The following is a 25,456-nucleotide window of genomic DNA, read 5'->3' on the forward strand; positions in this document are numbered from 1 at the left end:
AGGCGCACCAGGGGCTCTCAATTTCCATTTTGGCGTTGAAATGTCACCATCCGCCAGAGAGCCCCTGGGACGGCTGCTGCTCCACACCCCCTTCTTTCCTGATTTCCCATCTTTCCCCAGCACCTCTCCCTTCTTCTTTCCCAAACTCTGAGGAAAAGGAGAGGACTTGGACTGGTGTCCACTGGGTTGTGCTGGGGCAACAGAAGGAGCCTGGCAGACTGCCCCGAGTTCCCTGCAGCCTCCAGGTGAGCCCTAAACAAGGTGGGACTGGTACTGGTTTCCATTAAGCTGCTGAGCTGTGGAAACAGGAGTCCAGTGGATAACCCTGAGTGCTGTGCCTCCTCCAGGTGAGCCCTGAAGAAAGCAGGACTAGGACCGGTATCCACTGAGCTGCTGTGGCTGGGATAAAGGAAGGAGTCCAGGCCTCAAGATCCTTGCATCCTCCAGATGCATCCTGAGGAAGAGGACAGGACTGAGAATGGTGTTCACTGAACTGCTGTGCTGGGGCAAGAGAAGTCCAGCGGATGGCCCTGAGCTCCCTGCTGCCTCCAGGTGAGTCCTAAGGAAGAGGGTAGGACTGAGGCTGGTGTCCGCTAAGACGCTGTGCTGGGACAACAGAAGGTGTCCAGCAAACAGCCCCAATCTCCTTGCCTCCTATAGGTGATGCCTAAAGAAGAGGGCAGGACTAGGACTGGTGTCCACTGAACTGCTGTGTGGACAGCCCCGAGCTCCCTGCAGCCTCCAGGCAGTGTCATGAGAAGCTACAGGGCAAGCTGAGCCTTTGGAGAAGCAGAAGACTTTGGTTTGGATGGGAAGAAGGGCTCGAGTTCAGCATGAAGGTCCATTCCAGTTGCTCCGTTTGGACTCTTTTCAAAGTCAGGACAATAAACAGTTGAAAAGGACAATACAGTTTAAAAGGACCATAATTATAAGTTATGTACCAGTAAGTGCCTCTCCATCTTTAGTACTTCAGGGTCTGTCCTGGGAAACCTGTGTCCCCTCCTGGACTCCCCATTGGGAACAGCTTTGCCCCACATTGTGAGGCCCAGCCCAGGCCTGCACCCGCTGCTGCCAGCCCTGTCTGCCCCTGGACAGGCGGTGCCTGACAGCTCCGTGCTCAGCACTGCTGCACGGGCTCCAGAACTTGTTTGCATGACAGCAGCGTGGGGTGCATGAAAAAAAGCATTTTCACACACATCCCAACAATTTCACCTCTCACAGCAAATTTAAATAAAACAATGCTGGATTTCCTACAGCAAAAGTTCTCCCTTCACAGCCAGGAACTGCCAGTGGATGCCAAGTGATGAAGAGCATCACCCCGTTCAGAAAATAAGAGTAATGGCCCAAAGAAAGAGCACCTTCAGACACAAACACAGCAGAGGCCCAAGCCTCCCAAGCTTTCTGACTCCGATGCAACTGCCATCACTGAGGTTTCCAAAGGCTTCACACACTCCTTGACACCTTTCATGTGCCACTCACTCCCGAAAGAGGCTAAAATACCCCACTACGATTCCAGCCAGACCAAAATTGCACAAATGCTCAAATTAAGGTCAGTTTGTCATTAACAGGTCTGCCAATCAACCCTTTTCATTACCCAAATCAGCAACATGAATTATGAAAAGAAGGTATGTGAAGCAGTCGGGATAACATCTTACAGGGAAGATGAAAAGTAGAGTATGTATGAGTATAATTCCAGCGTCTTTAACTATTAGGACAGAAACCATGTAAAAAAAAGTATCATTATCTGTCCAGACTGTATTCCCAGAGCTTGCAATCACAGACGTACCTTTGTACCAAGGTCCAGCAAACTTGTCAGTGCATATACCTGACCCCAAACCACCCAGGGCATAGGCAGAACATATCACGACCGGATAGCTGATCTTCTCAGCTGTCTCCAAAACATCACAAGCAAGCTGCCCCTAGACAAATTGAAAAGAGTGGAATCGACTATTTACTGTGTTCTAAAAAATGATAATAAGAAGAATTTTAAAAATCTGTTTATCTATATGTATATTTTAGAAAAGAGGAACGTGGGCTTAGGATGGTGACTTCTGCCTTTAACAGCGTGGGCTTCCCTGCTGACTCCTGTATCCTTACCAAACAGCATCTAGGTGCTTTCAATTTGTCCCAGTTCTCGTTATAATATAAAAAACTATACAAACGGAGCCAGAACCTGTTCTCTCATCCAACTAGGAGCTGTTCTAACAACATATTTGCTGCTCAAGGAGCAGGTGACTACCATGAGAGATCTCTTCTCTGGGCTGAACAGACCAAGTGATCTCAGCTTCTTCTCACACCCTTTGTCTTCCAGACCCTCCCCCATCTTTGTAGGCTCCACCAGCTGCTCTCTGACAATTTTATGTCCTATCCTGAGGCATCCAACCTAAACTCGGTGCTGGAAGTGGGGCCACACCAGGCTGAGCAGCCACCAGCAGCGCTGGGCCTGCTGTGTCCCAGGGTCCGGTTGGCCCTTCAGGCTCCAGGGCACGGTGCTGCCTCAGATTCAACTTGCAGGCAGCCAGAAACCCCAGCTCCTTTACCTGGGGCTGTGCTCCGGACTCCTGCCCCCCAGACTGTACCCAGAGCCAGAGCTGCCCCATCCCAGGTGCAGAACCAGCGCCTGCTTTTCTTCATGCACATGGAAACAGCCCTCGAGTTTGTTAGATCCAGGCATGAGGCCTCTCTACCCTCAGGAGAGTCAACACTACTCCCAGTGTAGCATCATCCACAAATGTAACATAACGTACAGATCTTTATTGATGTCATCGATGAAAACATTCAAGAGAACTGATTTGAAAACAGGACCCTGCAAAATCCCACTGAGTGGCAGCTAGGGCAACTCTCAGCCCAAAGCCTCCCATTGCCCGGCACAGCCATGTTTTGGTCATGGTGGGACATTCTTATGGTCCCCGTGCCATGCCATACTGATGTCACGAGGCACCTCCCTGACAACCAGCTGTGTTTACAGTGCCCGTTAACAGACCCTCAGTCTGTGAGCGACTTGCATCTTGTGGCCTCCTGACCCAAGAAGCGATTTATCCAGTGCTCCTTTTCTCTCCTTCCCTCCCACCTTTCTGGAGGAGGATGGCGGCTCCTCCTCCTCTAAAGAAGCTTAAGCTTCAGAGGAGCAGCAGCCAGATTGAGCCGATGGAAATTGATCCACCTGAAGACGGCATTTCGCCCATGGAGGTGGATCCGCCTCCGGAGGAAGAGCCGATGGAGGTGGATCCGCCTCCAGAGGCAGAGCCGATGGAGGTGGATCCGCCTCCATCAGGCCGGGGACAGCGCCGTAACATCACGCTTCCCCGGAGAAGTCGCTTTGTGCGATGGAGGCGCACCAGGGGCTCTCGATTTCCATTTCGGCGTTGAAATGTCACCATCCGCCAGAGAGCCCCTGGGACGGCTGCTGCTCCACACCCCCTTCTTTCCCGATTTCCCATCTTTCCCCAGCACCTCTCCCTTCTTCTTTCCCAAACTCTGAGGAAAAGGAGAGGACTTGGACTGGTGTCCACTGGGTTGTGCTGGGGCAACAGAAGGAGCCTGGCAGACTGCCCCGAGTTCCCTGCAGCCTCCAGGTGAGCCCTAAACAAGGTGGGACTGGTACTGGTGTCCATTAAGCTGCTGAGCTGTGGAAACAGGAGTCCAGTGGATAACCCTGAGTGCTGTGCCTCCTCCAGGTGAGCCCTGAAGAAAGCAGGACTAGGACCGGTATCCACTGAGCTGCTGTGGCTGGGATAAAGGAAGGAGTCCAGGCCTCAAGATCCTTGCATCCTCCAGATGCATCCTGAGGAAGAGGACAGGACTGAGAATGGTGTTCACTGAACTGCTGTGCTGGGGCAAGAGAAGTCCAGCGGATGGCCCTGAGCTCCCTGCTGCCTCCAGGTGAGTCCTAAGGAAGAGGGTAGGACTGAGGCTGGTGTCCGCTAAGACGCTGTGCTGGGACAACAGAAGGTGTCCAGCAAACAGCCCCAATCTCCTTGCCTCCTATAGGTGATGCCTAAAGAAGAGGGCAGGACTAGGACTGGTGTCCACTGAACTGCTGTGTGGACAGCCCCGAGCTCCCTGCAGCCTCCAGGCAGTGTCATGAGAAGCTACAGGGCAAGCTGTGCCTTTGGAGAAGCAGAAGACTTTGGTTTGGATGGGAAGAAGGGCTCGAGTTCAGCATGAAGGTCCATTCCAGTTGCTCCGTTTGGACTCTTTTCAAAGTCAGGACAATAAACAGTTGAAAAGGACAATACAGTTTAAAAGGAGCATAATGATAAGTTATGTACCAGTAAGTGCCTCTCCATCTTCAGTACTTCAAGGTCTGTCCTGGGCAACCTGTGTCCCCTCCTGGACTCCCCATTGGGAACAGCTTTGCCCCACATTGTGAGGCCCAGCCCAGGCCTGCACCCGCTGCTGCCAGCCCTGTCTGCCCCTGGACAGGCGGTGCCTGACAGCTCCGTGCTCAGCACTGCTGCACGGGCTCCAGAACTTGTTTGCATGACAGCAGCGTGGGGTGCATGAAAAAAGGCATTTTCACACACATCCCAACAATTTCACCTCTCACAGCAAATTTAAATAAAACAATGCTGGATTTCCTACAGCAAAAGTTCTCCCTTCACAGCCAGGAACTGCCAGTGGATGCTAAATGATGAAGAGCATCACCCCCTTCAGAAAATAAGAGTAATGGCCCAAAGAAAGAGCACCTTCAGACACAAACACAGCAGAGGCCCAAGCCTCCCAAGCTTTCTGACTCCAATACAACTGCCATCACTGAGGTTTCCAAAGGCTTCACACACTCCTTGACACCTTTCATGTGCCACTCACTCCCGAAAGAGGCTAAAATACCCCACTACGATTCCAGCCAGACCAAAATTGCACAAATGCTCAAATTAAGGTCAGTTTGTCATTAACAGGTCTGCGAATCAACCCTTTTCATTACCCAAATCAGCAGCATGAATTATGAAAAGAAGGTATGTGAAGCAGTCGGGATAACATCTTACAGGGAAGATGAAAAGTAGAGTATGTATGAGTATAATTCCAGCGTCTTTAACTATTAGGACAGAAACCATGTAAAAAAAAGTATTATCTGTCCAGACTGTATTCCCAGAGCTTGCAATCACAGACGTACCTTTGTACCAAGGTCCAGCAAACTTGTCAGTGCATATACCTGACCCCAAACCACCCAGGGCATAGGCAGAACATATCACGACCGGATAGCTGATCTTCTCAGCTGTCTCCAAAACATCACAAGCAAGCTGCCCCTAGACAAATTGAAAAGAGTGGAATCGACTATTTACTGTGTTCTAAAAAATGATAAGAAGAAGAATTTAAAAAATCTGTTTATCTATATGTATATTTTAGAAAAGAGGAACATGGGCTTAGGATGGTGACTTCTGCCTTTAACAGCGTGGGCTTCCCTGCTGACTCCCGTATCCTTACCAAGTAGCATCTAGGTGCTTTCAATTTGTCCCAGTTCTCTTTATAATATAAAAAACTATACAAACGGAGCCAGAACCTGTTCTCTCATCCAACTAGGAGCTGTTCTAACAACTTATTTGCTGCTGAAGGAGCTGGTGACTACCATGAGAGATCTCTTCTCTGGGCTGAACAGACCAAGTGATCTCAGCTTCTTCTCACACCCTTTGTCTTCCAGACCCTCCCCCATCTTTGTAGGCTCCACCAGCTGCTCTCTGACAATTTTATGTCCTACACTGAGGCATCCAACCTAAACTCGGTGCTGGAGGTGGGGCCACACAAAGCTGAGCAGCCACCAGCAGCGCTGGGCCTGCTGTGCCCTAGGTTCCGGTTGGCCCTTCAGGCTCCAGGGCACGGTGCTGCCTCAGATTCAACTTGCAGGCAGACAGAAACCCCAGCTCCTTTACCTGGGGCTGTGCTCTGGCCTCCTGTCCCCCAGACTGTACCCAGAGCCAGGGCTGCCCCATCCCAGGTGCAGAACCAGCGCCTGCTTTTCTTCTTGCACATGGAAACAGCCCTCGAGTTTGTTAGATCCAGGCACGAGGCCTCTCTATCCTCAGGAGAGTTAACACTACTCCCAGTGTAGCATCATCCACAACTGTAACATAACGTACAGATCTTTATTGGAGTCATCGATGAAAACATTCAAGAGAACTGATTTGAAAACAGGACCCTGCAAAATCCCACTGAGTGGCAGCTAGGGCAACTCTCAGCCCAAAACCTTCCAATTGCTCGGCACAGCCATATTTTGGACATGGTGGGACATTCTTATGGTCACAGTGTCATGCCATAATGATGTCACAAGGCACCTCCCTGACAACCAGCTGTGTGGACGGTGCCCCTGTTAACAGACCCTCAGTCTGAGCGTCCTGCATCTTGTGGCCTCCTGACCCAAGAAGCGATTTATAAAGTGCTCTCTTTCTCTCCTTCCCTCCCACCTTTCTGGAGGAGGATGGATCCTCCTCCGCTAAAGAAGCTTAAGCTTCAGAGGAGCAGCAGCCAGGTTGAACCCATGGAAATTGATCCACCTGAAGACGGCATTTCGCCCATGGAGGTGGATCCGCCTCCAGAGGCAGAGCCGATGGAGGTGGATCCGCCTCCATCAGGCCGGGGCCAGCGGTGTAACATCTCGCTTCCCCAGAGAAGCCGTTTTGTGCGATGGAGGCGCACCAGGGGCTCTCAATTTCCATTTTGGCGTTGAAATGTCACCATCCGCCAGAGAGCCCCTGGGACGGCTGCTGCTCCACACCCCCTTCTTTCCCGATTTCCCATCTTTCCCCAGCACCTCTCCCTTCTTCTTTCCCAAACTCTGAGGAAAAGGAGAGGACTTGGACTGGTGTCCACTGGGTTGTGCTGGGGCAACAGAAGGAGCCTGGCAGACTGCCCCGAGTTCCCTGCAGCCTCCAGGTGGGCCCTAAACAAGGTGGGACTGGTACTGGTTTCCATTAAGCTGCTGAGCTGTGGAAACAGGAGTCCAGTGGATAACCCTGAGTGCTGTGCCTCCTCCAGGTGAGCCCTGAAGAAAGCAGGACTGGGACCTGTGTCCATTGAGCTGCTGTGGCTGGGATGAAGGAAGGAGTCCAGGCCTCGAGCTCCTTGCATCCTCCAAGACAAGCCCTGAGGAAGAGGACAGGACTGAGAATGGTGTTCACTGAACTGCTGTGCTGGGGCAAGAGAAGTCCAGCGGATGGCCCTGAGCTCCCTGCTGCCTCCAGGTGAGTCCTAAGGAAGAGGGTAGGACTGAGGCTGGTGTCCGCTGAGACGCTGTGCTGGGACAACAGGAGGTGTCCAGCAGACAGCCCCAATCTCCTTGCCTCCTATAGGTGATGCCTAAAGAAGAGGGCAGGACTAGGACTGGTGTCCACTGAACTGCTGTGTGGACAGCCCCGAGCTCCCTGCAGCCTCCAGGCAGTGTCATGAGAAGCTACAGGGCAAGCTGAGCCTTTGGAGAAGCAGAAGACTTTGGTTTGGATGGGAAGAAGGGCTCGAGTTCAGCATGAAGGTCCATTCCAGTTGCTCCGTTTGGACTCTTTTCAAAGTCAGGACAATAAACAGTTGAAAAGGACAATACAGTTTAAAAGGAGCATAATGATAAGTTATGTACCAGTAAGTGCCTCTCCATCTTTAGTACTTCAGGGTCTGTCCTGGGCAACCTGTGTCCCCTCCTGGACTCCCCATTGGGAACAGCTTTGCCCCACATTGTGAGGCCCAGCCCAGGCCTGCACCCGCTGCTGCCAGCCCTGTCTGCCCCTGGACAGGCGGTGCCTGACAGCTCCGTGCTCAGCACTGCTGCACGGGCTCCAGAACTTGTTTGCATGACAGCAGCGTGGGGTGCATGAAAAAAAGCATTTTCACACACATCCCAACAATTTCACCTCTCACAGCAAATTTAAATAAAACAATGCTGGATTTCCTACAGCAAAAGTTCTCCCTTCACAGCCAGGAACTGCCAGTGGATGCCAAGTGATGAAGAGCATCACCCCGTTCAGAAAATAAGAGTAATGGCCCAAAGAAAGAGCACCTTCAGACACAAACACAGCAGAGGCCCAAGCCTCCCAAGCTTTCTGACTCCGATGCAACTGCCATCACTGAGGTTTCCAAAGGCTTCACACACTCCTTGACACCTTTCATGTGCCACTCACTCCCGAAAGAGGCTAAAATACCCCACTACGATTCCAGCCAGACCAAAATTGCACAAATGCTCAAATTAAGGTCAGTTTGTCATTAACAGGTCTGCCAATCAACCCTTTTCATTACCCAAATCAGCAACATGAATTATGAAAAGAAGGTATGTGAAGCAGTCGGGATAACATCTTACAGGGAAGATGAAAAGTAGAGTATGTATGAGTATAATTCCAGCGTCTTTAACTATTAGGACAGAAACCATGTAAAAAAAAGTATCATTATCTGTCCAGACTGTATTCCCAGAGCTTGCAATCACAGACGTACCTTTGTACCAAGGTCCAGCAAACTTGTCAGTGCATATACCTGACCCCAAACCACCCAGGGCATAGGCAGAACATATCACGACCGGATAGCTGATCTTCTCAGCTGTCTCCAAAACATCACAAGCAAGCTGCCCCTAGACAAATTGAAAAGAGTGGAATCGACTATTTACTGTGTTCTAAAAAATGATAAGAAGAAGAATTTAAAAAATCTGTTTATCTATATGTATATTTCAGAAAAGAGGAACATGGGCTTAGGATGGTGACTTCTGCCTTTAACAGCGTGGGCTTCCCTGCTGACTCCCGTATCCTTACCAAGTAGCATCTAGGTGCTTTCAATTTGTCACAGTTCTCTTTATAATATAAAAAACTATACAAACGGAGCCAGAACGTGTTCTCTCATCCAACTAGAAGCTGTTCTAACAACTTATTTGCTGCTGAAGGAGCTGGTGACTACCATGAGAGATCTCTTCTCTGGGCTGAACAGACCAAGTGATCTCAGCTTCTTCTCACACCCGTTGTCTTCCAGACCCTCCCCCATCTTTGTAGGCTCCACCAGCTGCTCTCTGACAATTTTATGTCCTACACTGAGGAACCCAAACTAAACTCGGAGCTGGAAGTGGGGCCACACCAGGCTGAGCAGCCACCAGCAGCGCTGGGCCTGCTGTGTCCCAGGGTCCGGTTGGCCCTTTAGACTCCAGGGCACGGTGCTGCCTCAGATTCAATTTGCAGGCAGCCAGAAACCCCAGCTCCTTTACCTGGGGCTGTGCTCCGGACTCCCGTCCCCCAGACTGTACCCAGAGCCAGAGCTGCCCCATCCCAGGTGCAGAACCAGCGCCTGCTTTTCTTCATGCACATGGAAACAGCCCTCGAGTTTGTTAGATCCAGGCATGAGGCCTCTCTATCCTCAGGAGAGTCAACACTACTCCCAGAGCATGGGCATCCACAAACTTAACATAATGTACAGATCTTTATTAGTGTCATTGATGAAAACATTCAAGAGAACTGATTTGAAAACAGGACCCTGCAAAATCCCACTGAGTGGCAGCTAGGGCAACTCTCAGCCCAAAGCCTCCCATTGCCCGGCACAGCCATGTTTTGGTCATGGTGGGACATTCTTATGGTCCCCGTGCCATGCCATACTGATGTCACGAGGCACCTCCCTGACAACCAGCTGTGTTTACAGTGCCCGTTAACAGACCCTCAGTCTGTGACCTGCATCTTGTGGCCTCCTGACCCAAGAAGCGATTTATCCAGAGCTCCTTTTCTCTCCTTCCCTCCCACCTTTCTGGAGGAGGATGGCGGCTCCTCCTCCACTAAAGAAGCTGAAGCTTCAGAGGAGCAGCAGCCAGATTGAGCCGATGGAAATTGATCCACCGGAAGACGGCATTTCGCCCATGGAGGTGGATCCGCCTCCAGAGGCAGAGCCGATGGAGGTGGATCCGCCTCCATCAGGCCGGGGCCAGCGCCGTAACATCGCGCTTCCCCGGAGAAGGCGCTTTGTGCGATGGAGGCGCACCAGGGGCTCTCGATTTCCATTTCGGCGTTGAAATGTCACCATCCGCCAGAGAGCCCCTGGGACGGCTGCTGCTCCACACCCCCTTCTTTCCCGATTTCCCATCTTTCCCCAGCACCTCTCCCTTCTTCTTTCCCAAACTCTGAGGAAAAGGAGAGGACTTGGACTGGTGTCCACTGGGTTGTGCTGGGGCAACAGAAGGAGCCTGGCAGACTGCCCCGAGTTCCCTGCAGCCTCCAGGTGAGCCCTAAACAAGGTGGGACTGGTACTGCTGTCCATTAAGCTGCTGAGCTGTGGAAACAGGAGTCCAGTGGATAACCCTGAGTGCTGTGCCTCCTCCAGGTGAGCCCTGAAGAAAGCAGGACTAGGACCGGTATCCACTGAGCTGCTGTGGCTGGGATAAAGGAAGGAGTCCAGGCCTCAAGATCCTTGCATCCTCCAGAAAAGCCCTGAGGAAGAGGACAGGACTGAGAATGGTGTTCACTGAACTGCTGTGCTGGGGCAAGAGAAGTCCAGCGGATGGCCCTGAGCTCCCTGCTGCCTCCAGGTGAGTCCTAAGGAAGAGGGTAGGACTGAGGCTGGTGTCCGCTAAGACGCTGTGCTGGGACAACAGAAGGTGTCCAGCAAACAGCCCCAATCTCCTTGCCTCCTATAGGTGATGCCTAAAGAAGAGGGCAGGACTAGGACTGGTGTCCACTGAACTGCTGTGTGGACAGTCCCGAGCTCCCTGCAGCCTCCAGGCAGTGTCATGAGAAGCTACAGGGCAAGCTGTGCCTTTGGAGAAGCAGAAGACTTTGGTTTGGATGGGAAGAAGGGCTCGAGTTCAGCATGAAGGTCCATTCCAGTTGCTCCGTTTGGACTCTTTTCAAAGTCAGGACAATAAACAGTTGAAAAGGACAATACAGTTTAAAAGGAGCATAATGATAAGTTGTGTACCAGTAAGTGCCTCTCCATCTTTAGTACTTCAGGGTCTGTCCTGGGAAACCTGTGTCCCCTCCTGGACTCCCCATTGGGAACAGCTTTGCCCCACATTGTGAGGCCCAGCCCAGGCCTGCACCCGCTGCTGCCAGCCCTGTCTGCCCCTGGACAGGCGGTGCCTGACAGCTCCGTGCTCAGCACTGCTGCACGGGCTGCAGAACTTGTTTGCATGACAGCAGCGTGGGGTGCATGAAAAAAGGCATTTTCGCACACATCCCAACAATTTCACCTCTCACAGCAAATTTAAATAAAACAATGCTGGATTTCCTACAGCAAAAGTTCTCCCTTCACAGCCAGGAACTGCCAGTGGATGCCAAGTGATGAAGAGCATCACCCCCTTCAGAAAATAAGAGTAATGGTCCAAAGAAAGAGCACCTTCAGACACAAACACAGCAGAGGCCCAAACCTCCCAAGCTTTCTGACTCCGATGCAACTGCCATCACTGAGGTTTCCAAAGGCTTCACACATTCCTTGACACCTTTCATGTGCCATTCACTCCCGAAAGAGGCTAAAATACACCACTACGATTCCAGCCAGACCAAAATTGCACAAATGCTCAAATTAAGGTCAGTTTGTCATTAACAGGTCTGCCAATCAACCCTTTTCATTACCCAAATCAGCAGCATGAATTATGAAAAGAAGGTATGTGAAGCAGTCGGGATAACATCTTACAGGCAAGATGAAAAGTAGAGTATGTATGAGTATAATTCCAGCGTCTTTAACTATTAGGACAGAAACCATGTAAAAAAAAGTATCATTATCTGTCCAGACTGTATTCCCAGAGCTTGCAATCACAGACGTACCTTTGTACCAAGGTCCAGCAAACTTGTCAGTGCATATACCTGACCCCAAACCACCCAGGGCATAGGCAGAACATATCACGACCAGATAGCTGATCTTCTCAGCTGTCTCCAAAACATCACAAGCAAGCTGCCCCTAGACAAATTGAAAAGAGTGGAATCGACTATTTACTCTGTTTAAAAAATGATAAGAAGAATTTAAAAAATCTGTTTATCTATATGTATATTTTAGAAAAGAGGAACATGGGCTTAGGATGGTGACTTCTGCCTTTAACAGCGTGGGCTTCCCTGCTGACTCCCGTATCCTTACCAAGTAGCATCTAGGTGCTTTCAATTTGTCCCAGTTCTCTTTATAATATAAAAAACTATACAAACGGAGCCAGAACGTGTTCTCTCATCCAACTAGGAGCTGTTCTAACAACTTATTTGCTGCTCAAGGAGCTGGTGACTACCATGAGAGATCTCTTCTCTGGGCTGAACAGACCAAGTGATCTCAGCTTCTTCTCACACCCTTTGTCTTCCAGACCCTCCCCCATCTTTGTAGGCTCCACCAGCTGCTCTCTGACAATTTTATGTCCTACACTGAGGCACCCAACCTAAACTCGGTGCTGGAAGTGGGGCCACACCAGGCTGAGCAGCCACCAGCAGCGCTGGGCCTGCTGTGCCCTAGGGTCTGGTTGACCCTTTAGACTCCAGGGCACGGTGCTGCCTCAGATTCAACTTGCAGGCAGACAGAAACCCCAGCTCCTTTACCTGGGGCTGTGCTCTGGCCTCCCGTCCCCCAGACTGTACACAGAGCCAGAGCTGCCCCATCCCAGGTGCAGAACCAGCACCTGCTTTTCTTCATGCACATGGAAACAACCCTTGAGTTTGTCAGATCCAGGCATGAGGCCTCTCTGTCCTCAGGAGAGTTAACACTACTCCCAGTGTAGCATCATCCACAAATGTAACATAACGTACAGATCTTTATTGGAGTCATCGATGAAAACATTCAAGAGAACTGATTTGAAAACAGGACCCTGCAAAATCCCACTGAGTGGCAGCTAGGGCAACTCTCAGCCCAAAACCTTCCAATTGCTCGGCACAGCCATATTTTGGACATGGTGGGACATTCTTATGGTCACATTGTCATGCCATAGTGATGTCACGAGGCACCTCCCTGACAACCAGCTGTGTGGACGGTGCCCCTGTTAACAGACCCTCAGTCTGAGCGTCCTGCATCTTGTGGCCTCCTGACCCAAGAAGCGATTTATAAAGTGCTCTCTTTCTCTCCTTCCCTCCCACCTTTCTGGAGGAGGATGGATCCTCCTCCGCTAAAGAAGCTTAAGCTTCAGAGGAGCAGCAGCCAGATTGAACCAATGGAAATTGATCCACCTGAGGACGGCATTTCTCCCATGGAGGTGGATCCGCCTCCAGAGGCAGAGCCGATGGAGGTGGATCCGCCTCCATCAGGCCGGGGCCAGCGCTATAACATCACGCTTCCCCGGAGAAGTCGCTTTGTGCGATGGAGGCGCACCAGGGGCTCTCGATTTCCATTTTGGCGTTGAAATGTCACCATCCGCCAGAGAGCCCCTGGGACGGCTGCTGCTCCACACCCCCTTCTTTCCCGATTTCCCATCTTTCCCCAGCACCTCTCCCTTCTTCTTTCCCAAACTCTGAGGAAAAGGAGAGGACTTGGACTGGTGTCCACTGTGTTGTGCTGGGGCAACAGAAGGAGCCTGGCAGACTGCCCCGAGTTCCCTGCAGCCTCCAGGTGAGCCCTAAACAAGGTGGGACTGGTACTGGTGTCCATTAAGCTGCTGAGCTGTGGAAACAGGAGTCCAGTGGATAACCCTGAGTGCTGTGCCTCGTCCAGGTGAGCCCTGAAGAAAGCAGGACTAGGACCGGTATCCACTGAGCTGCTGTGGCTGGGATAAAGGAAGGAGTCCAGGCCTCAAGATCCTTGCATCCTCCAGATGCATCCTGAGGAAGAGGACAGGACTGAGAATGGTGTTCACTGAACTGCTGTGCTGGGGCAAGAGAAGTCCAGCGGATGGCCCTGAGCTCCCTGCTGCCTCCAGGTGAGTCCTAAGGAAGAGGGTAGGACTGAGGCTGGTGTCCGCTAAGACGCTGTGCTGGGACAACAGAAGGTGTCCAGCAAACAGCCCCAATCTCCTTGCCTCCTATAGGTGATGCCTAAAGAAGAGGGCAGGACTAGGACTGGTGTCCACTGAACTGCTGTGTGGACAGCCCCGAGCTCCCTGCAGCCTCCAGGCAGTGTCATGAGAAGCTACAGGGCAAGCTGTGCCTTTGGAGAAGCAGAAGACTTTGGTTTGGATGAGAAGAAGGGCTCGAGTTCAGCATGAAGGTCCATTCCAGTTGCTCCGTTTGGACTCTTTTCAAAGTCAGGACAATAAACAGTTGAAAAGGACAATACAGTTTAAAAGGAGCATAATGATAAGTTATGTACCAGTAAGTGCCTCTCCATCTTTAGTACTTCAGGGTCTGTCCTGGGAAACCTGTGTCCCCTCCTGGACTCCCCATTGGGAACAGCTTTGCCCCACATTGTGAGGCCCAGCCCAGGCCTGCACCCGCTGCTGCCAGCCCTGTCTGCCCCTGGACAGGCGGTGCCTGACAGCTCCGTGCTCAGCACTGCTGCACGGGCTCCAGAACTTGTTTGCATGACAGCAGCGTGGGGTGCATGAAAAAAGGCATTTTCACACACATCCCAACAATTTCACCTCTCACAGCAAATTTAAATAAAACAATGCTGGATTTCCTACAGCAAAAGTTCTCCCTTCACAGCCAGGAACTGCCAGTGGATGCTAAATCATGAAGAGCATCACCCCCTTCAGAAAATAAGAGTAATGGTCCAAAGAAAGAGCACCTTCAGACACAAACACAGCAGAGGCCCAAACCTCCCAAGCTTTCTGACTCCAATACAACTGCCATCACTGAGGTTTCCAAAGGCTTCACACATTCCTTGACACCTTTCACGTGCCATTCACTCCTGAAAGAGGCTAAAATACCCCACTACGATTCCAGCCAGACCAAAATTGCACAAATGTTCAAATTAAGGTCAGTTTGTCATTAACAGGTCTGCCAATCAACCCTTTTCATTACCCAAATCAGCAGCATGAATTATGAAAAGAAGGTATGTGAAGCAGTCGGGATAACATCTTACAGGGAAGATGAAAAGTAGAGTATGTATGAGTATAATTCCAGCGTCTTTAACTATTAGGACAGAAACCATGTAAAAAAAAGTATCATTATCTGTCCAGACTGTATTCCCAGAGCTTGCAATCACAGACGTACCTTTGTACCAAGGTCCAGCAAACTTGTCAGTGCATATACCTGACCCCAAACCACCCAGGGCATAGGCAGAACATATCACGACCAGATAGCTGATCTTCTCAGCTGTCTCCAAAACATCACAAGCAAGCTGCCCCTAGACAAATTGAAAAGAGTGGAATCGAAATCATAAGCCTTAAAGTCTTGCATGAGGTTAAATAATTATTTTAATTAAATGTAGACACAGATATAATGTTTTGTAAACTTTTATTCTGCAGTACAGAAGTCTTCCCCTCCTAATTTACTATTTAATGGATAAATTAGCTTATGCTTTCCCAGAGCTTAATTGCATTTTCATCTATTTTAAATCATTGCCAACCAGCACCGATTCTTGTGGAGTGCTGATGAAGCGGCACAAGTTAAGCCTGTAGTTAGCTTTCACTAACCAAAACTAGATTTTTATTTTATTTTTTTAAATAAATCTTACAATAATAGTCATCACATCTTCAGTAGTGTCTGATTTACTGATTCCACCGCATAGCTAGGAGCAATCTTTTCGTTTGACAAGATCCTGCTGATAAAGGCGGATCAGTCATTTTGACTCAGTGGTGCATACTCTGAAATACTGCTGCACAGAGGTCTTGGTGAGTGTGTGTTTGCAGGCAAGTATGGATTAACAGCTTGAGATAAATGCTTGTCTCCATTTTCTCTCTCTCTTTTTTAAGCATTACTACTCAAACGTAAGATTGAAGTCTGCCAAATGCGATGTCCACCAAAAACAATTTGAGGTCACCCAATGTGAAATAAAGAGACAATAAAATGATCAGAATACCTCAGGAAAAGAAGGAATGAGCAATTTGAAAAATAAGGGAGAAAAGCACTGTATACTCCAACAACTGCATCTTAAATGCAAAACATCATTGTACAGAACTTTATTATGAAGTGATAAATCAGCACCCTGAGGCTTCATTAACTTCAGTGGAACCAGACTGATTTATGCCAGCTGAGTCAATGGCTGTGTTTATATGTCTGCATAAGTCAAAATTTGGAAAAATAGAAGATTCTAGGAATATATCCCAGAGGAGAAGATATCATATATATATTTTTAATAATTCTACTAAGAAACTCATATACACAGAACTGAAATGGGGAGAGACCAAACATGAAATGTGGGTATGTAGGCTTGTTCATTACAAAACGTAGGAAATTTGTATGGTGGACAGAAGACTGGACAAAACATTTCACCTTCTTCTGTGTTTTTGCTTCTTAGGTGATACTTAGCAGGGAGCTTTGTGCCTTTCTACAGGACTCCGAGTGACACAACTGTCCTGAGGTGGACTTCTGCCTTCCTGCATGGTAAGAAACAGGTATAGTTGAAGCATAGTGACACTTGGAGGCCATGTTTCTTGAGACAGTAGAGAACCATGGGATGGATCATTGCTTTTTAGGTTAAAATTTCTTCAGAGTATCATAATTTGTCATTGAGTGAATTCAACAAACTGTGGGAGCACAGTTGGCTTCTCAGCTGATGATGCAGGCAGGGAGAAAAGTGCGCACTGCGTGTGAAAGGTTCCCAAATGTCCAGGTTCCTTAAAGTGAAATACAGTTACTATCCTGACTCATTGGCAGTACTTGGTGTTTGGCACTGATGTAGAGTACAGCTTCTCAGAGCTGATGGTTTTATGGTCTCAAACAGCTCACTGGGATGCAATTTGGCTTGTTGAACAACTCTTGGCTTTGGAGTTTACTGTGTTACATCATGCTTGTACCTAATTCTTGCTTTTTTTGGCATTTAGCTTCAGTTTCTGCCCTCTCTCTGGTAAAGTATAAGAGGAAATTGTGAAGATTTAAGTGGTAATGAATCACCATCATTGTCTGAAAGCTTGGAAGCTGCTGACCACTGCTTCAAATAGCATAGTCTATCCAGGAGAGTGATTGGTTGATAGATACCTCTCCATTTAGGCAGAGGACTAGGATCAGGCTCTCATTTGTCCTGAGTGGACATGACATTGATAAGGAAAAAATGTGAGATGAGCTTTTGGAACTCCGCAGTTTCTGATTTGTCTGTGAATATTTTGTCCTGGCTCCGATGTGGGTTTTGGCTGAACAATTGATAAGTGAGCATAACATCACTCAGTCTAGCTCTGTTTTAATTGTCATATGGAAGGATTTAGACATCTTTGGGACGGTTTACACAGAGAATACAACCAAAGTGAATTGAACATGACATTGTGAATATCCTTATTAGAACCTAATCTGAGTCTCACAGTTATCTTTTAACAAATATATGTGAAAAAATAGGGAATCCACTGGTCGCAGAATTACAGAATAGTAAGGGTTGGAAGGGACCCCTAGAGATCTCCTAGTCCAACTGAGGGGCTATGTTACTTTTGACTCACTCCAGCTCAATAAGCAGGAGACTGTGCTTAGTATCTATCAACTCTTAGTCAACCACTGTGTCATCACTTTCAGGAAGGACAGTTCTACAGTGATACTACTAAAGTTTTCATGAATCAAACCTCCCTGCCAATATGTTTTGTCTAGTGCTTGCTTTAATTCTTGACAGCATAAAATCAAGTGTTCTTATACAGTAATGGTTGGATGAGACTTACAGTGAACATAGTGCTGAAGCAGTCTTTAAATAAAAATTCTTTTATAGTTCCTTGTTCCTTTGTAAGGTTATCCCAGCTGTACCTCTCCTGATTTCCTCTCTGATAGGCACGTCCTCTGTCAGCGCTCTGCATCTCCGGCATTCAGACTCCTTCAGCCTTCCCGTTGGCCCACATTCTCACACAGTCTTCCCAGTAAGGGGAAGAGAGCTGTAGAGAGCAGAGTAACCATGGTTATTTCTACATCAAGTCAGCATTGAAAAGTAATGTTACGCATGGGCTGAAGGAAGCTCAGTTCATTCTTCAGGCTCCTTCCCTACAAATGCAGTGGGAGAGATGTTGTTAGGGTGCCAATGAATCATGCACATCTGAAAGGTGATCATGTACCAGTTTCTTTTGGGATCCAGTCTAAAGAAATGAATGCTTTTTTTTTTTTTTTTTTTCAGTTCAGAGCATTTGCCAGTAGATGGTGTTAGGAATTTCTCCCATCTTGGCGGCACCAAATGGTGCTGGCATCTGGAAAAAGGCAGTGTTTTATGACAGTAGCAAGAATTACTTCTCCTTGTGAATCTATATTCTGTCACAGAGTTTACAATTGCACTTGCTGAAATGCTGTCATTTTCATTTAAACTAAAGGTCCTCTGCAGCAGGCAGCTCCACAAAGGGTCTCACCTCGTCAACAGCCATTTCATAGGAGCATGAGATTAGCAGAGCAGCTGAAACAAAAGCTACCTGTTACATACACCAAGGATCAGCTAGAGGAGGATGATGCAGGATGCTTTAAAAACAAGGCCTCAAGGTACACAGAATGGATGCAGATTATTATTAGGAGTGACTGCAGCCCCAGTTTTCCTAAACCTCAGCTCTAGTGTCTGTCTTCCTGTTTGGCCTGTAAGACAGCCAGAGCTGCTGGACTCTCTAACTGGTCAGAAGACTTTCAAACATCAGCTCTTCATGAAAACCTGAAAATGCAATACATGCAAGTAGCAGACTTGGTTTTTCAGGTTGTGCAGCACTTGGGAACTATCTTGTTTCTGGAATTCCTAGTAGCCGAGCACTAAATTAAGCTTCTGATTTCAGTTCTTGAAGGTTAGGGTGAACGTTAATGACTTTACACAACTTAAATGGAAGATAAGCAGCAAAATGACCCAGTTTGACAAAGGGAATGAACTGTAGTTGAAAATGAATCAGTTTCCGAAAGTTTTATCATGGAATTGCTCTTTGTTATTTTTCCTGCATCTGAGAGAAAGGGAACACGCATAGAAGACTAGTAGCTGTTTTGGTCAGTAATGCTTGAAAAAAAAAACAACATCTACTTTCAGTTTTATTTGAAGAGGTATCTTGAGAGATTAGATTTGTATTGTGTCAGGATATGTTTTCTTAGGCAAGGCTGCAATATATGTGCAGTTTTGCTGGCAGAATTTGTGTCATTAATTTATGTAAACCAAGGGCAGTGAGGAATCCAGAAAACCATTTTAAAACATGTATAAGTCAGACATTTCAAACGGAAAGCCCAGATTGTTTCTATAGCCTATTGCTGTGTGACTTCAGTTCCTTCTTGAGTGTGCCACTAATCTTTTCTTCTCTTTGGAAAAGTTACTTTTTCAGAATAACCCAGTATATGAAAAAGTTCTTTGAAACGTCTGCTCTGAATCTGTTTTTTAATTAACTAACAAGTAAATGCTTTTCTGGTTGTTTCGCAAATGGCAACTTGAGTTAATATCATTTGCTGTGTTAAAAAGTGTAAAGACTTTGATTATATCATCATCTTTCTCCTCAGTTAATTTTAAGATGGTGTAGTTTCAACCTCTGTAGTTTTCCTTGTTTTTCCATGTTTTTAATATTAGATTCTGGTTTATTAACAGCTGCATCACTTTAGAGTGCTACAGGATGCTATTAGACAAGCAGGGTAGGAGAACAGAATTCAGCAAGCAGGTTTTAATTTCCTTACCCTTAGTAACAAGGCTGACGGTACCAAGGAGATTTACTCCCCTCATTCTTTCAGTATCCAATACTTCAATACTTGGCACTTAATCTTTATTCCAGACACTAGTAAAGCAGATGAGCAAAATTATTTTAAAGTCTTTTCATACAGGAATTATCTTCTCTCCTCCATGTCTGCAGTCTATCGTAGATCTATTTGTGGCCATAAGGTACAAAGTAACAGTTTTCTACTGAAAGAAAATAAAACTCTTGGCTTGGTTCAGAGCAGGGCTCCAGGATGGCTCCTTGGGTTGTAGGCTACAGGCTTTTTCACCCTGGCAGAGTTTTGCTTTGCCTTCTCTGCACGTCCAGAGGAGCTGTGTGGCAGTGAAGTGTTCAGAAATGAGGGGCTGGGTCTCTGCTGACATTGGGCCACTTGGGGCAAAGGACTGATCAGCAAGCACAGCATCCAGTTCTTCCACCTGGCACCCAAGCCCAGGGAGCACCAGCTCCATTTATGGAGCTGAATGCATTTAGTTATTCATTAGTTTTTCAATTATTACAGATGAGCACATAAGCTCTTCTTTCTCCTCATTCCTTCATCCTCCTTGTCCCAGAGTGGCTTTTAGCTACAATGTCTGGAACTCAGACAAGCAGTTTCACATCTTTTCTTGCAGGAGAAGAGAATTAAGATTTATAGTGTGAGCTACCAAATGATGAATGAGGGGGAAGTGATTCCTCCTCCTGCTATTTGGGGAAATCTGATCTTGCATTTTAGGCTTGGAGAGCAGTCTGTTTTTTTCAGATCCAATATAATATTTTATGTAGTTATGACCTTTTTGTTTAAGCAAGAAAAATGAAAGAAATATATTTGTTTCATACTGAACTGGTTTCGATTTTCAGTTCAGCTGGGAGTGTACGGGGTCCTTGGCAACTGAACCCTGAACTCTGAGGAAAAGGAAAGGACTTGGGCCGGTGTCCACTGGGCTGTGCTGGGGCAACAGAAGGAGTCCAGCAGACAGCCCTGAGCTCCCTGCAGCCTCCAGGTAAGCTCCAGAACTTGTTTGCATGACTGTATGACAGCAGTATGGGGTGCATGAAAAAAAGGCATTTTCACTCACAGCTCCTACAGCCTTTCTTATTGCTCTTTCCTAATAATTTCACCTCTCACAGCAAATTTAAAGAAAACAATGCCAGATTTCCTACAGCAACAGTTCTTCCTTTGGCATATGCCAAATGATGAAGAACATCACCTCATTACATCTTTACAGAAAAGAATAGCAATGGTCCAAAGAAGGAGCACCTTCAGACACAAACACAGCAGAGGCCCGAGCCTTCTGACTCCGATACAACTGCCATCACTGAGCTTTCCAAAGGCTTCACGTTCCTTGACACCTTTCGTGTGCCATTCACTCCTGAAAGAGGTGAAAATACTCCACTATGACTCTTGCCAGACCAAAATTGCACAAACTCTTGCTCAAATTAAGGTGAGTTTCTCATTAACAATTCTGTCAATTAACCCTTTTCATTACCTAAGTCAGCAGTATGAATTACAAAAAGAAGGCTTGAGAAGGAGTGGGGATAACATCTTACAGGTAAGATGAAAAGAAGAGTATGTATGAATACAGTTCCAGTGTCTGTAACTATTAGGACAGAAACCAAAATAAAAAAGGATCTTCATCTTCAGATTCTATTCCTGGAATAACTGTAGATTCAATTTACAGGAGTTTTTACAATCATCCCTCACTTGGACTTGTTTCCACTCAAGTTCACTGTCCTAAAAGATCTGGCTTGTTAGGCACTGGAAACTATGTTGTTTCAACTGCTGTGCGATGAGTCACAGTGAGTGGCACTGATCTTTAGAAATGATAGGAATCCTTAATTCCAACTGAGCTCATGGCTGTTATGGAAAAGCAGACCCTTTTTGTGCTTAGAAAGTAAAATACAGTTTTTCCTACGTTAAGGAACTTGATTTTTCTCAAGCATTGGCATACGTTTGATGATTCAGGGCTATGCAGCCTTTCCTACATCTTTCCTACTTAAAAGAAGCCATTTAGAACAGCAGGCTTTTTTTTTTTCCCTCCTGAAAAAGTGACTATCTTTGTTCCGCACATGTTTCCACAGCCAACACTGCTGCACCAGACCTGATAGAAAATTGTTCATAGTTCAGTGAGAAGCCATTTAAAAGTCAGTCCTGGCTCCCTAGATGCTATAAACATCCATTTTGATCAGTTAGAAAACCTGGTTGCTTTTAGTAAAAGCACAAGCAGGGATGATTTTGTTTTGATTGTTTAACGCTGTTGATGTTGGAAATAGGTATGTCAGCATTTGAAAGATGGTCCTAAGGCACTCAATTTTTTAATAGCAAGCAGAATTCTCATTAACAGGCAATTTTAAAAAGCAATAACATTCATTTTTTGGACTATTAAGCATATAGAGTGTTTATATTTCCAGCAAAGAATGAACTAATGGAAAATAAAATTCTGTCATGCGCTAGTGCCACAACATTGCAACATAATGTATGTGAGGCTGATTACATTTCAGCCTTTCAGCGGGATTATACATGATCAAAGCTTCTGGGGTGAGAACTATGTAACTTAAATGACTGAAAACAATGTTAATATTTAAGTTAGTCTCCTCTCTCCTTTCAAAGAAAATCTTGCCTCTTGTTAAACTAAAAAACAACTGTCAGCGTATGTACTTCCCTAATGACAGGCAGATACGTACAGTGACATATCCATTTGATATACAGTCTATGCAGCTGCATGGTACTGCTACAGTTTACCGTATCTGTCTAAAAATACCTGCCCTTTCTGGCACTTAACAGAACAGTGCCAGTTCACAGAAAGGCAAAATAAGATTTTTCAAGGTTTATTTTTGTGCAGGTGTGAGAGAACTACCCAAACCCCTATAGGAGGCTACACTATCAGCAAAAGTGGGATCCACTCTTCTGCTGGGACTTGACCTTCCATCCTCACCTTCCCATACCTGTAAGTTCTCTGGAAGTGTGATAATTCACTTTGGAAGGTCCAGGATGTGACACGGCTGTGACATGGTAAGCATGTCTTGGACTGTCAGGCATGCTTCCCATGGGCCTCAGTCAGTTGTTAGCATAATGATCTCATGGAACTGAAGTTTCTTCTGAAGTTTTATGTCCATTGGCACAATGGCAACATTACACAAAATTCTGGACTTTCAGAAAAAGTGGCAATGAGAGCTAATACCAAACCTTCTGTTTGTTAATCTGTACCCAAAAAAGACTCAGGAAATCGAGAGCTGCCTTTTGCTTCTGATATAGAACTCGTGAAAATAAAATCTCATTCTCTTGCTGTTCTTGGAAGTTAGAATCAAAATCTAGTAACTTTGTGGTGCCTAACACTGGTTAATGCTCTGCACAAAGCCAAAGCTGCTTCACAAGGGTCAGAAATGTTCCCTTCCCTACAAAGACCATCGATGTGACAATGTTCAGATAGTCTCTGTTCCACCATGCTGCAGCGTAACCAGCTGATGTGGCCTAGAGCAGACACAGCATCAAATGGCAGAATAAATCTGTTTGCAGGTGTAATTAACAGGCTGACCACATACCGGAAGAGTTTAAGTACGTTTCTTGAAGAGACAATACTGTTGTCAGGAAAATTTCATAAGCAAAATCAATGGAGGCAGTAGATACATGACAAAATAGTGACCCTTCTCTCCTCTTTTCCTTCCCCTTTTTCCCCCTCCAATTTCATCCACCATCTCAATGGAAAAGAATTCCAAAGCATTATGGTCATTATATCAATTAATCTGGTTGTCAGATTCTTTTCTTTTTTGAGAAAGTTAATGGTACCTCCCAAATTAAAACAAAGAAACAAACAATTTCATGGTTCACATTGTTACCCAAAAAAGATATGACTTGCATGATACTCTCCTCATGTTTTTTCCTGGCTTCCAGATCTTTTTCTTTGAAAATCATTATGGAAAGTGTTGAACTGGCAACTTCTGACACTGATATGTTGCAAAACGCCTCCACAGCATATTCGAGCTCTGTGTAACCTTCCGATGTATTGATATTCATCAGCTAGAAACAGTAAACTTTGCCGTATTCTTGTGTTTTCCTAGTGAGACTGCCTCGAGGCAACTTACAGCACCGCTGTGAACATATGAAATCCTTCTTCCACTGAAAAGCCAGCTTACCACTGGATTTAATGGAGCCAAGACATTAGATTTATTCAGCGGAGGTGGATACAGCTTAGATAACCAATGGGGTAAAAATCAGCGAGTCAGCAAAAGTTTGGTGTGTTTATGAAAGAGAATTAGATACAGAAATTAATGCCCCTATTTTTAAAATACCTAAGAACCCTCCCTCACTACTGAACAGCAACATAAACTATACATAAAAGGAAGCTCCCAAATCCAAAGTTATATTAATCACCTCACCAGCCTTTGCAACAACATTTATTGCTACATTTCAAACTGTTCTCATTTCTTTTTCTGAAGGTCTCCAAGATTCTGATTACACTGTTCAGTGAGTATCTGTATAAAATAAACAATATCTCCAGCCCAAGACAGATAGCAGCATTGAAAAGCCTTTTTTCTTCCCTCTCCCCAGTTAATCTTTGGGTAAGCACATGGTTAAAGCTTGTTTTGTGTTCCTTTAACAATTTACTGTTAGCGAACTGATGACACTCCTTTGTTTGGTTCGTTTCTACTTAAAAGTAGTGCTAGTTTTAGGTCACTGATTGTTCGGAAATTGGTACTGGGGAAGAAGAATGCAATTGTCTCTCATATCTACCAGTTGTACTTGTGGTGGTGTTTCTGTTGTATTTGGTATTCAGATCTGCCTGATAAGTGTAGCAAGAGCAGGGCTCTTAACTGGGGGACTAATATTGGGAAAATATATTTTAGGAAAGATTTGTGACTGAACTGCTACAGAAATGTGTTCCTACTTTATTAATACCAAATCACACTCTAGAACTATTCAATGACCTTAACTGAATTAACAGTGACTTCAGTTTTTAAGCAACTATGAAAGAACAAGACCCTACCAACTGAGAATGCATAAATCCATCTTCCCCACAGTCTGGCTCTGCTTCTAATTATTATTATTACTATTATTATTATTATTTAACATATGAAGAGGAAGAAAAGAAACCAGACTTAGGTTTCTTTTTAGGTTTAGATTTTATAAAGGAACATTGTCTCCTAGAAACTTTCTTATAGGTGCCAATGAACTCAAGAACTCAAGAGACATCTCTGTTTTAGTTAGTCTGATTTTCTTGTCCAAACTGAAATAAAACACTGCTCCCCACCATATAATAGAAACTAGCTCATGTCTGCCCTCTGTGTTCCATTTTCTCATTTTGATGCCATGTGTTTGAAATGCCTTTCTGCTAAAGCATTTGTCACTTTCCTCTGGTCATCAGCATTTTTAGCTGTAAGAAAAAGGGAAATTATTAGGTGCTTTATAGATTCCAGACATTCATTAGTAATGATGTATTCAGTGGTAGAACATTTCCCTTCTGGATTCTTGTCTCCCTGAGCTGCTCTTTGGCACACTATGGCCATTACATGGCATTGTATTTCCCAGAGTTTAGCAGGAATTTAACAGATTGAATGTTCGTGTGTTTTTATGGTAAGAAAAGGCATTATAAATATCACAACTGAAAAAGCTGTACTGGAAACCCGTTACCTTATGGATGTTCCAGTTGACCTGTTTTATTTCCCAACATGGTCACAATTACTTTAGGAGGGAAAACATCACATACATCTAATTATTTGGATCCTTTTCTGCTTTGGACAGATTACAACCAGTCTTACATAAACACTGGCACAAAGTGTAAGGGCAGTCTGGTTATTGACCCATATCTGATCATTTTGCAGTACACGCAACTGTGTTTCCAGTGGTATATTCCCCCATGCAAAGTTCCTAAATGCAGTAAATAGAGCCATCTGTTGTGGAAGCTGGGTTTTAAA

General features: G+C 46.2%; 3 long non-coding RNA genes across 4 annotated transcripts; all 3 read left to right on the top strand.

Annotated features, from left to right (window-relative positions):
* Positions 1-371: 371 nt before the first annotated feature.
* On the top strand, positions 372-905 carry LOC146760136 (uncharacterized). Its single transcript, XR_014948395.1, has 2 exons — positions 372-552; positions 661-905. It is a non-coding gene; the product is annotated as an uncharacterized LOC146760136 (long non-coding RNA).
* Positions 906-2,227: 1,322 nt separating this feature from the next.
* On the top strand, positions 2,228-10,821 carry LOC116653687 (uncharacterized). 2 transcript variants are annotated; one of them, XR_014948397.1, is made up of 7 exons: positions 2,228-3,189; positions 3,223-3,882; positions 3,991-6,867; positions 6,970-7,175; positions 7,284-7,566; positions 10,264-10,468; positions 10,577-10,821. It is a non-coding gene; the product is annotated as an uncharacterized LOC116653687 (long non-coding RNA). The 2 variants fall into 2 exon arrangements; XR_014948396.1 differs by lacking the exons at positions 10,264-10,468; positions 10,577-10,821 and having other exon boundaries at positions 2,228-3,882; positions 7,284-7,528.
* A 1,159-nt stretch (positions 10,822-11,980) lies between these two features.
* On the top strand, positions 11,981-14,772 carry LOC146760137 (uncharacterized). The gene is made up of 3 exons (XR_014948398.1): positions 11,981-13,452; positions 13,555-13,759; positions 13,868-14,772. It is a non-coding gene; the product is annotated as an uncharacterized LOC146760137 (long non-coding RNA).
* Positions 14,773-25,456: the final 10,684 nt, after the last annotated feature.

This window comes from Coturnix japonica, chromosome 7 (genome assembly GCF_054131305.1).
Source record: "Coturnix japonica strain WE chromosome 7, WE-NBRP24, whole genome shotgun sequence".
NCBI classification, from domain to species: Eukaryota; Metazoa; Chordata; class Aves; order Galliformes; family Phasianidae; genus Coturnix; species Coturnix japonica.